Here is a 13,574-nt window from a genome sequence, read left to right as displayed (position 1 = left end):
GTGGTAAATTAATGGAAATATAGCAAAAATATAAAAATGATAAATTAACAATTTTAAAAGTGTAATTCTGCAATATTTTGTCGGTTGCATGAACTTGTAATGTCAGCAGTTCTTGCTGCTTTTCAGTTTGTTGTTTCTGTAGTGTTTGGTCTTTTTTAATGTTCATCGTTTTATGTAGGTTAATATTTTCTTTATTATATATTTATTGTACTTGTGTCTTTGTTATGTGTAAATCGTGTTCTTGTGACCTAAATATTAAATGCTTATGACTTAACATTCTCCCGGCCGTTGAACAGGTGTTCAACCGTCGTCCAGCTCTATAGTAAATTGTCTTGGGGTAGGTTCGGGAATTGAACTTCTTGTAGTCCCTCTAAGCTTTGGCGTCCAAATCGACCGTCTGTGTCGCATGATGAGAATGCCTATCAGTATCAGTATGATGACGGAAATGGCAAATGCTGTGTATGACATAGTTGTCTGGTGGTCCAGTTGGTACGGTGCATCTTTTCTTTGTAGATCAGCTAACCGATGTTGTAGGATCTCTAATTCTGTGTCGTCTATACTTGGTGATTGGGCCCTTAACCCGAATTCTGATGGTTCCTCTATGGGCTTTAGGGGCTCGGAGATATTTCCGAATCGACTGAACGAAGTTTGTACTTCAGTGGTCATAGTGCCGAATGTGGTCAAACTTATATTGAAATTGCGTGCTGTGCAACCAATGGGCAATTTCAGTATACCAGTCGCCTTTATGTTGACTGTTGATGAAACTCCACTGCATACTGCCTGAAGTTCCATGGAGTCCTTGGTCGCGAAGATCCATTGGTTAGATTGGTGAGTTTTCAACCACACCATGCTAGAGTGCACAGGATTTCTGTGACATTCTGTTCCAGTCTTGTTATTAAATAACTGGAATTCGCATCGACTGTCAACATTGTATGCCGTTAAGTGATTGAAACAAATATGCTGCTCAATTTTTATAGAAGTGCATCTTTTGAATTCGTCTTCACTAAACCCAATAAAGCGATCTCTATGGGCATTGACAGCTATGATCGGTGTCTGAAGATTGTACAGCGTCCAACCTTTCGATTCCCATATTGGGATGGGCACGATGCTGAAGACATCTAATAATTCTGACGACACCAATGGTATTGTGATTCGAAAAATGGCGTGAGTATCAGTCGTACTGCCTTGCGCATACATTATTTTGTATAGCTGAACAACATCCGTTGTGGCTACTGGCAAGATCTGGTCGGGTGGTAAATGATCCCGCATTTGGTCGAGCTGGTCTCGTAACTGTGTAGGTGATATTAAAATTGGACTGATTGTTTTGTGGCGAGCATCAGTCAATACATTAGTTATCTCACTCTGCATTCGCTGTAAACCATTTGCAAGTAGATTCAATTGTGTCGTGAGGATCATAAACGCTTGCTCTAAATGTGCGCCTTGGTACTGTCCTCGTTGCTTATTTATGAGGGTCATCTGCTGTTCCAAAGATCGTAAGCGGTTGTTGGTAGCCAACCTTCCCTTTCGCACCAAATTGATGGTGGAGTCAACAATGGACGTCTGGTTCTGAAGCAGCTGTAGGAGGAAGTTCTCATTACCCTTCACCTTAGTGATAGTTTTGACCATCTCTTCTGCGTATGTGGAATCGAGTACACCGAATAATGAATTGGCCATAGTTCCAACAACATTAAACGGTGATCTACGTTGCCGAGAGTGATGCATCAGGTTATTTCCTGCCTCAAGTTCTGCAATTATATGTTTAAAATGTTCTAGGATGGAACTGCATGCTGCTACGTTGGTCAATTCCTGGCATTTGTGTGTGAGTTCCGTTACTCCACCTGAAAGTACCTTCATATTATTCCAGTAGGGATCCAAGTCGTAGTATACTATCATCGTCCATTCTGACACTACCATTCTCGTGGTTCCCAACCGTTCGTAGAATATTCCTGGCTTATTACTGAACTCCGTTACCTTAATTGGCGTTGCCATGGCTAGTGGAAGTAACAACATAAGCGCTAGAATCACAGGCATTGATGAGAGTGTTTCCTTTTTGCGTTGTACAGGCGGCTCATCAGACTGGTCCGCCTTGAGGGTGTCGTCTAATGGGCGCTTGTTGTTGATTTCTTCTGGGAACAGTGGCGCTAGCCGAGTCACTGGTCTCTTGAATACTCCAGATGACGTTTTGATATCCACTACCCGAACGAGGTTGTCCGGTCCGGGATATGTTTTGAGAACTCTTCCCATAGGCCAGCTCATTACAGGCACGTTGTCCTCTTTTATAAGGACTAACAATCCCTCTTTAATATTCGGAGATGCATGCTTCCATTTGTGTCGATTCTGAAGTTCTTGCAGGTACTCACATGACCATTGTTTCCAAAAGGCGTGCTTCAGTCGTGATACCAGTTCCCATCTTTTTACTAATGGTTTGCCGCCCGGAATGATGTTGGTATCAGGAGGAGCAGTTAGTGGTTCTCCAATCAGGAAGTGTCCTGGCGTTAAAGCTGATTCGTCAGTGGGGTCTGATGACATGGGAGTAATCGGCCGTGAGTTGAGGATCGCTTCAACTTCAACGACCACAGTGTTGAGTTCTTCAAACGTCAAAGACGCCGTGGCTGTAATTGATACTAGCAGCCGTTTTGCGGATTTCACCGCAGCTTCCCATAGGCCACCGAAGGATGGTGCTCGTGGGGGAATGAATTTGAAGTTTATTTCTCTTTTGTTGCAATGCTGAACTATGGAGTCCTGCGCATTGGTTGAGAAGATGCTGGTTTCGAGCTCTTTTAATTTATTGTTGGCTCCAATAAAATTTGTTGCATTATCGCAATGGATCGTCTGGCACTTCCCTCGACGTCCAAGAAACCGGCGGAGAGCGGCCAAAAAGGCGTCTGTTGTGAGGTCGCTTACCAACTCCAAATGAATTGCTTTCGTGGCGAAGCAACAGAACACTGCGATATAGGCCTTGTCGGGACGTTTTCCTCGAATCTTGTGATGAATCCATATGGGGCCGCAGTAATCTACTCCAGAGTTAAAGAAGGGCCGAGCCTGTGTGACTCTCTCGCTCGGTAGATTTCCCATGATTTGACTCATTAATTTGGGCTTGACTTTGGTACATCGCACGCAGTTATGTACAATGCTTCTTGCCATTGTTTTGTCATTGATGATCCAATACTGTTGCCTAGCAATGGCGCGCAAGGCTTGGGCACCGCAATGCATGTTGGTCTCATGTAGTTCTCTTAAGATCATTTTTACAATTGTGTCATTGTAGGGGAGCAGAACTGGATGTTTTGCGTCTTCGGATAGGTTTGAATGTTCGAGTCTGCCTCCTACTCGAATTAACCCATCAGATCCAACGATGGGAGCCAATGATACAAGAGAACTCTTTTTGTCCACTGTTTTGTACCGTTTGAGCTGGTTACGCTCTGCGTTAAATTCGATTTGCTGAATCGTGCGCAGGATAATAATGCGTGCCTGGCTTAGCTCCTCCAGACATAGCGCCTTCGTTGGCGCTCTATTAGACTTATAACAGAACCGCAGTATTTTGTAGAAGGAGTTACTGTGCCTACAGTTGTATATCTCCCTTCTGAATATGTCTTTAGCGGCCGCCATGCTGGCGAATTTCGTTTTTTGTTCTAAGTTCGTTGAAATAATGGCTGGCATCTTTGTCCAGCTTTCCTTTGATCCATATAGGAACAGGGGTCCATAAAACCACATACTGTTGCTCGAGAGTTTGCTAGCTGTTGTTCCTCTGGACAAGACGTCGGCTGCATTGTTGGCGGATGATACGTGACGCCATTGACACTGCTCCGTCACTTCTTGAATTTTAGCTATCCGATTTGCCACAAACGTGTGGTAAGTGGAAGCTGTTGCATTGATCCACCCTAACACGACGGATGAATCAGTCCAAAAGAACCCCGCAACCGTGTCTAGCGACAAGCGTAAATCTTGTCTGACTCTGTGCGTTAGTTCTGCGCCTAGGACTGCTGCGCACAACTCTAGTCTGGGCAAGGATTGCTTTGCTGTGGGTGCTACTCTGGACTTGGAACATAGCAGTCTCACCGAGGTTTGCTTATTTTTATACGTTGCTCGGACGTATATTGCTGCGCCATAGGCCTTTTCTGAGGCGTCCACAAAAGTGTGTAGTTCTTGCGTGACTGGAACCTTTCCGTCAAATATGTGTCTTGGAATTTGCAATTTATTTAGACTTTGCAGGTCAGAACGATATGTTTTCCAGTCTGACTGAAGTTCTAAAGGCAATTCATCATCCCAAGCCATTTTTGATTCCCAGAGGTGTTGCATGAATATCTTTGCCTTTACGACCACTGGCGCAAACAAACCTAATGGGTCAAAGATTTGTGACAACTCAGAGCACACCACTCGCTTTGTGATGACCAGCGCTTCGCTTTGCTGCGTTCGTCCGCAAAGTTTGTCTTTATTGGGCATCCATATGAGACCGAGTGTTTTAACACTGTATTGGTCCAAGGTTTCACCCAACTTAACATCGCTCACAGTATCCTCTTTTGGTATTCCTTGTAGTAGTTCTGCATTATTTGAACACCACTTTCGTAATTTGAAACCGTGTGGTAGCAATATTTTATTCAATTCACTTTGGATTTGAACTGCTTCTGCCACTGAGTCAGCACCTGTCAAGCAATCGTCTACGTAAAAATCATTTTCAAGCGCCGCAGACCCCAATGGGTAGTTGTCCCGTGACCGGATTGCTAAATGATTTAGGCATTTCGTGGCTAAAAACGGAGCTGTTTTGGTTCCATACGTGACGGTTTTAAGTCTATAGTACTTAAGATCCTCGGATGGATCATTTCTCCAGACTATAAGCTGATGGAACTGATTATCTGGATTGATCCATACTTGCCGGTACATTTTTTCTATGTCCGCCGTGAACACATACTTGTGTATTCTGAAGCGTAGTAGTATGGCCATTAGCTCGCTCTGAACAGTGGGTCCTGTATGTAATATGTCGTTTAAAGATTTCCCACTTGATGTTTTGCATGAAGCATCGAACACCACTCGTAGCTTTGTGCTGCTGCTGTCAGGCTTCAGAACACAGTGATGTGGTATGAAGTAGTGATTGTTGGGTACATGTGTTGTTGGAACAAACTTCATATGTCCCAAGGCTTCATATTCTTTCATGAACTCAGAATAACCTTTCCGAACATCACCGGTTAATCGTCGCTCTAGTGCTAAAAACCTTTTGATCGCAATTTCTTTCGACTCCCCCAGGGCTGAAGGGTGCTCGGCGAACGGCAATTTCACAATAAATCGTCCGTCTTCTGCTCTCTTCAGAGTTTCTATAAAGTGTTTCTCACAATGTGCCTCTGACGGAGATCGATGTTTCGTCTGGTTTTCCAAATTATCTAGCTTCCAAAACCTTTCAATCAGTGCGTCAGTTTCTTCACCGACACCGACACCACAGGCTATGGCTGATTGAGTTTTAGATTTAACTCTGCCTGCTACAATCCATCCGAGTTTCGTGTTTTGTAGCATGGCACCATCTCTGCCGACCTTCTGCTGATTTGGAAGGAGAAGCGAGTAATAGTGCTCGGTGCCGATTAGTAGATCTATCCTTCCAGGTTTATCAAACTGGGGATCCGCTAATGGACACTCATTGGGTATCTTTAACGCACAATGTGTTAGTGGTTGAGCTGGTTGGTCAGCAATGATGTGGGGAAGCACAAACGCTTCTATGCGCTGGCTGAAATCCCCGTGAAGCGAGCTAACGAGAATAGTTACTCTTGCTCTGCTCATTCTTGGTTGTCCTCCAATGCCTTCGATCCGGAGCTTTGTATCGTGGCGCTTTAGTGACAACATTGATGCTAATCGTTCAGTGATCAAATTAATCTGGGATCCTGAATCTAGCAGGGCACGAAATTTCGCTACTTGCCCGTTCTCTGTCTGGACCGCTACCTTTGCTGTTGCAAGAAGATTGTAATTCTTGTAAGCCGCGGCACCGACAGTTGGGGAATGAAGGTTTGTGACTTCCAGGTGCAACAGGGTGTGGTGTTTTTTGTCGCACTTGAAACAACTTCTTCCTTTACATTCCTTTGATTTGTGGTCGGTTTTGAAACAGTTGACACACATTTTTTGTTTTTGTACCCAATTCAATCTTTCGGATGCTGTTTTTGCGCGGAACTCCTCACATTTATATAACGCGTGATTTGGAGCCTTGCAATAGTAGCATAATGACTGTTTATCTGACGTGCTGGACGCACACGCTAGATTTTTCGGCTCTCTTTTAAATGCTGCCGTTGGCTTTCCTGAGCTCAAGACTCTGATTCTTTGCTCTAAGAATTCCAGCATTACTTGTAGCGGCTGGATCTCTACTGAATTACCAACTGTCTGCTCAAATAGACTTCTATTAGTCATGTCAAGCTTGTCGGTCAGCAACACCACCAAAAATGCATCCCATGGGGATACATTGATGCCTAGTCCCTTTAATGACGCAAGGGTTTCCAGAGTTGTTATGTACAGCTCCTGTATTGATTTGGCACTGTCAGAGACCGGGCTCTGATGAAGTAGCCGACGAATAACTGTATTCGCGATGAGCCGAGGATTGTCATATGACCCAACTATTATGCGCCATGCATGCAAGTAAGTAGTCCGCATTTCCCGAGAGAGCGGATTTTAGGTACCACATTTTCTTCACTGATGGCATGTTAGTATCATGAACCATACAGGAAAATAAATCATGGAATTGTTTCCATTTCATTGCATCCCCATCAAATTTTGGAATGTTTATCCGGGGCATTTGCACATCAATGCTATTTGTAGTAGGTATAACCTTTGCCATAAGTGCATTCTGCACCTCTGCTTGCAGTTGTAGGTATGCCTGCTTGTTATATCCACTGTCTATCGGGTTTTCGAATTCCTCGTAGACTGTCAAGTGGATCTCTTGGACCTGAGCCCATAAAGTTTTTAGTAAGTCTCCTGGGCCTCCCCCGGATGCCTTAAACTCTCGTAAGGCACCGCTTACGGACTCTAAAAGTTCTCCTTGGCGTCGACATAATCCGGCTAATCGTTTATCCATGGGAACTACGAGTGGAGATTGCTCTTGAACTTGATTTTCTACTTGTTCTTGAGCCTCTTCCTTTCGACTTGTGCCTTGCATCAGCTTGTCACGGCTGCTTTCGAAAGTTGCCGCATATTTCATGCAACTGGTCCGGAGGTCCTCAGCATACTTGATGTAGCTTTCGGTCCTGGCCGTTCCTTGAATTTTTTCATCATTTTCGCCGAACCTTTCCCAAGCCTCTTCGAGAATGTATAGCTTTGTTTGGAAATATGATGCCTTTTGTTTTCGATTCGGCCCATCCTTTTTATAATTCCGGATGCATCTTGCGATCTCCTGCCCAATTTCTTGCTGGGCATCTAGGAGGCCTTGAGCGCTCGCCTCTTCAACGGCTGGCTCTATAATAATTTTGGGGGCAATATTTTCCCTGTCCATATTTTCGTTCTTCGTTTCTGACCGTTGGGAGTGATTTATTTGCTATTAGTAGCTGGATGCGCTCCAACTCGCAACCGAGAGTGGTCGAAGAAACTGAACCCTTTTTTATGAACTGAGGGAGGTGTGGGGCCCTTAATCTACCGATTAAAGGGACAGCGTCACACTGCTGTGAAGATCCTGTTGCTCTCTTAGCAGGAGTCTGCCTGATATCTTTATTGTGGAACGATAGAAATCACTATTCTTTCCTTTTTGACTTTTGTTCGAAAAGTGATCCTGGGCTTGCAGGATCACGTCGGGGTCACCAAAATGTTTATCTGAAATGTTTGAATAGAAGCAAAGGGTACATAAACCGATTGCTGGGTTGTTGCCGCAACTTGCACTTGAACAAATTGGACGTGGAGAAATTACTGAGTTCAGAGTAGATTTGTCTGAGACTGATTTTATTCATATAAAGGTTCAATATTTATAGCTAATTCGATACATAGATATTGCTTAAGTGGTAAATTAATGGAAATATAGCAAAAATATAAAAATGATAAATTAACAATTTTAAAAGTGTAATTCTGCAATATTTTGTCGGTTGCATGAACTTGTAATGTCAGCAGTTCTTGCTGCTTTTCAGTTTGTTGTTTCTGTAGTGTTTGGTCTTTTTTAATGTTCATCGTTTTATGTAGGTTAATATTTTCTTTATTATATATTTATTGTACTTGTGTCTTTGTTATGTGTAAATCGTGTTCTTGTGACCTAAATATTAAATGCTTATGACTTAACAATATACAAATATAGAAAATAAGATATTAAATTACATTACAGCCCAAAATTATAACTGTTGAATTGTATAAATATAATAATCTAGAGTTACTTATATTTAAGCTAGTGTAAATAAGATATTCCGTATAATATACAATATTATAATAAGCTTTTGTGAATTAGACCTTATCGATAACGATTGTAATTAAGCTCTTCTTCTTCTTCATTAAAAGAGCTTGTAAGCATATGATTAATTTTTCCTAAATAAAAACTCGAATCTCAACATGGTAGCAGAACAAGGTTAATTAAACAAGGTTTATTAAATGTTGAATATCCCATATTCAAAAATAACATTTGGTATTTTTCTTTATTAAGTATTTTGATATAATTAGAATTAGGCCACATTGAAATGTAACTCGATCTCTTTTGCGTCTGATAGCTGTGGTTGTGGTTGTGTTGCGTGCTTGAAAAGAGCTTAAAGCCAATGAAATATAAAATAATATAAAAACTAAATCCGTGTTTAATTAATCAATCAAAATAGTAAAATACATTTTTATTTCAAAATATCAACAGGTTATGGGCCCAGTCCACGCCTATTAAGTTATTTTTATAGTAATACAATAGATTGTGAAATAGTTCATAGTTTTGTGTTTGTGTGAAAAATTAAATAAAAATGGAAAAAGGAAAGCGGAATATAAAGCCATTCGATGGCGAAAAATATCCAATTTGGAAGCATAGAATTCGAGCTTTACTAACTGAGCTACGCGTTATAAAAGTTATTGATGAAAATGTGCCAGATTTAATTGACGATGATTGGAAGAGGGCGGAGGAAAACGCAAAGGGGATATTAATTGAATACTTGAGCGACTCATTTCTGAATTTCACAATTGGTGACGTCACGTCGCGTCAGATTTTGAAAAATTTGGACGCCATCTATGAGCGCGAAAGTGTAGCTGCGGAATTAGCAACACGCAGGCGGCTATTCGATCTAAAGTTAAAATCCGATCAAACATTGTTAAGTCATTTCAATATTTTTGACGGATTAATGAGTGATTTGGTGGCCTCAGGCGCGTCGATAAATGAGTTGAGCAAAGTTGCACATTTGCTGTATTCATTGCCTTCGTCCTACAATGGAGTCATTACTGCCATTGAGAATATGTCAAAAGACGAATTAAATCTGGCTGTTGCAAAAGCACGACTGTTAGACTACGAGTTAAAAATTAATAAAGATATTAACGACACTAGCAGAAAAGCATTAACAGTAAACACACACCATAATAATTTTAAAAACAATAGAAATAATTCAAATAGAAATAGAGTAGTTAAGCCAAAGAACAGTTTTAAGGGCAAGCCAAAGTTTAGTGGAAAATGCCATTTTTGCGGCAAAACAGGGCACATCAAAAGGGATTGCTTTAATTACAAAAGAATGATAAATGAAAAGGAAAATCAAAATAAACAAGCTCAATGCGCCACAACACAGCACGGTTTCGCGTTTATGCTAAAAGCAAATAATAATACGAATAATACGAATAAGTGCGGTTTTATCCTTGACTCCGGTGCCACTGATCATCTCATTAATGATGAATCATTATACGCCGATTGTGTGAATCTGAGGAGTCCTCTAAAGATCGCTGTGGCAAAGCAAGGATCTTTCATCTACGCTACTAAGCGTGGTATTGTACGGCTGCGCAACGGTAATGACATAACCCTGGAGGATGTCTTGTTCTGCAAGGAGGCGGCAGGAAATCTTATCTCGGTAAAGAGATTGCAAGAAGCAGGAATGTCCATAGAATTTGACAAAAGCGGAGTAACCATTTCCAAAAATGGAGTGGTAGTTGCTAAAAATACAGGTCAGTCAATTAATATACCTATTATTGAATTTCAAGCATATTCTTTAATTGCAAATAATAAAAATAATTTTCGATTATGGCATGAGAGATTTGGGCATGTTAGCAATAGCAAATTACTAGAAATAAAAAGAAAAAATTTGTTCACTGATAATAGTCCTCTTAACAATTTGGAATTGTCCGATGAAATATGTGAAGCTTGTTTAAATGGAAAACAAGCCAGGTTACCCTTTAAGCAATATAAAGATAAAAGCTACATAAAAAGACCATTGTTTGTAGTTCATTCCGATGTTTGTGGCCCTATTACACCCGGTACAATAGATAGTAAAAATTACTATGTAATTTTTGTAGACCAGTTTACACATTATTGTGTAACCTACCTAATAAAGTTCAAGTCTGATGTATTTAACATGTTTAAAGACTTTGTTGCGAAAAGCGAGGCGCATTTTAATTTAAAAATCGTTAATTTGTATATCGACAATGGAAGAGAATATCTTTCAAATGAGATGCGTGAGTTCTGTGTTCAGAAAGGCATCTCATATCATTTAACTGTACCACACATACCTCAGTTAAATGGTGTCTCTGAGAGAATGATTAGAACATTAACTGAAAAAGCCCGTGCAATGGTTTGCGGTGCAAAATTAGATAAAAGCTTCTGGGGAGAAGCTGTGTTAACTGCAACATATTTAGTTAACAGAATTCCAAGTAGAGCACTTGGTGAGATTGCAAAGACGCCATACGAGATGTGGCATGATAGAAAGCCAAATCTAAACCATTTAAAAGTTTTCGGCTCAACTGTGTATGTACACAATAAAACCAGAAAAAGAAAATTTGACGATAAGTCGTACAAAACTATTCTGGTTGGTTATGAACCTAACGGTTTTAAATTATGGGATCCTATCAATGAAAAATTTGTTGTTGCAAGAGATGTGATTGTTGATGAAACCAATATGTTTCACTCTAGAGCTGGAAAACATGATACAAAATTCCTGAATGATAGTAAGGATGTTAATCAAAGAGAATTCCTGAAAGATAGTAAGGAAAGTGATCATGGCAATTTTCTGAATGAAAGTAAGGAAATAGATGAAATTGTAATCCTGAATGACAGTAAGGATATTAATCAAAGAGAATTCCTGAAAGATAGTAAGGAAAGTGATCATGGCAATTTTCTGAATGAAAGTAAGGAAATAGATGAAATTGTAATCCTGAATGATAGTAAGGATATTAATCAAAGAGAATTCCTGAAAGATAGTAAGGAAAGTGATCATAGAAATTTCCCGAATGAAAGTACGGAATGTATTGTAAGCAAACAGCCTAGACAAATTGAATGTGATGAAAATTCAATTGATTGCATTAACAACAACAATGATATTGAAATATTCACTAGACGAAGTGAAAGATTAAAAGGAAAGCAACAGGTATCTTACAGTGAAGACAATACAAATTTTAATATGTTTGTTATGAATGCTCATACAATTTTTAATGACGTCCCAAATTCATATGAGGAAATCAATTGTAGAAACGACAAACTTCTTTGGGAGGAAGCCATTAAAGCTGAGCTGAAGTCTCATGAAGAAAATAATACTTGGACAATTGTTAAAAGGCCTGAAAACAAAAACATCGTTGATAGCAGATGGGTATTTTCTATTAAACATGATGAATTAGGAAATCCTATAAGGTATAAAGCAAGGCTAGTTGCTCGTGGGTTTACTCAACAGTTTCAAGTCGACTATAACGAAACTTTTGCACCAGTTGCTAGAATTTCAAGTTTTCGACTCATATTATCACTATCAGTTCAATACAATTTAAAAATACATCATATGGATGTAAAGACAGCATTTTTGAATGGAATACTGAATGAAGAAATATATATGCAACCTCCCCAAGGTATCCCATGTAATATTCAAAATGTGTGTAAGCTAAATAGGGCAATTTATGGACTCAAGCAAGCAGCTAGATGCTGGTTTGAAGTTTTTGAGCAAGTATTAAAAGATTGCGGATTTGTTAACTCTCCTGTCGATCGTTGCATATATATAAATGAAAAAGGCAATATCAAAGAAAACATATATGTTTTGTTATATGTTGATGATGTAGTAATAGCAACCGGAAATGTGGAAAGAATGAATAGCTTCAAAAACTATTTAATAAAAAATTCAAAATGACTGACTTAAATGAAATAAGACATTTCATTGGGATAAGAGTAGAAACATTTGAAGATAGAATTTGCTTAAGCCAGTCTGCATATATTAAAAGGGTTTTAAATAAATTTAATATGGAAAACTGCAATCCAGTTAGTACCCCACTACCAAGCAAACTAAATTACGACCTACTTAATTTAGACACAGATTGTAATGCTCCATGCCGAAATCTTATAGGCTGCTTAATGTACATAATGCTTTGTACACGTCCCGACATAGCCACTGCTGTAAATATTTTAAGCAGATATAATAGCAAAAATAATTTGGAGCTATGGCAATGCTTAAAAAGGGTACTTAGATATTTGAAAGGAAATATTGATATGAAATTGATTTTTAAGAAAAATCCCTCTTATGAAAATATCTTAGTTGGTTTTGCAGATTCCGACTGGGGCGGCAGTAATATTGATAGGAAAAGTACAACGGGATATTTATTTAAAATGTTTGATACGAATCTAATTTGCTGGAATACCAAAAGACAAAATTCGGTAGCAGCTTCATCAACTGAAGCAGAATACATGGCTTTATTTGAAGCTGTAAGAGAAGCCTTATGGTTAAAATCTTTACTAGAGAGTGTTAATATAAAGCTTGAAAGACCTATTAAAATTAATGAAGACAACCAAGGTTGTATCTCTATTGCTAACAATCCCACTTGCCATAAAAGATCCAAACATATTGATATTAAATATCATTTTGCCAGAGAGCAAGTTGAAAATAATGTTATTTGTATTGAGTATATATCCACAGATAATCAACTTGCTGACATCTTTACCAAGCCGTTGCCAGCTGCAAGATTCAAGGAACTACGTACCAAGATTGGGATGCAAGATGACTGAATGGAGAACACCTTTTTTAATTTAATTGAATTCACTATTTTTATTTGCATTATTCAGATAACGAAAACTGACTGAATTATTTGTTTAATTGTTTTGTTTGATACTTTAAAAATATTTTTTTTAACAAAATGAAGTATGAAATATTGTTATGTTAAGTTAAGAAGTGGTCTGATCAGGTTTTTCTGGGTTTTCCCTGATCCACGTAGCGAATGCTAGATCACATTGTTTACCCCAGAACGCACACAAGCCACAGTAGACTAAGTTTATAATGAAACTAATTTTTTAATTTTGTTTACTATTCTATATGTTATTTTTGAGGGGGCGTGTTGAATATCCCATATTCAAAAATAACATTTGGTATTTTTCTTTATTAAGTATTTTGATATAATTAGAATTAGGCCACATTGAAATGTAACTCGATCTCTTTTGCGTCTGATAGCTGTGGTTGTGGTTGTGTTGCGTGCTTGAAAAGAGCTTAAAGCCAATGAAA

This window comes from Drosophila ananassae, assembly GCF_017639315.1.
Source record: "Drosophila ananassae strain 14024-0371.13 chromosome Y unlocalized genomic scaffold, ASM1763931v2 tig00000255, whole genome shotgun sequence".
NCBI lineage: Eukaryota > Metazoa > Arthropoda > Insecta > Diptera > Drosophilidae > Drosophila > Drosophila ananassae.
This window is presented reverse-complemented; position numbering follows the sequence as displayed.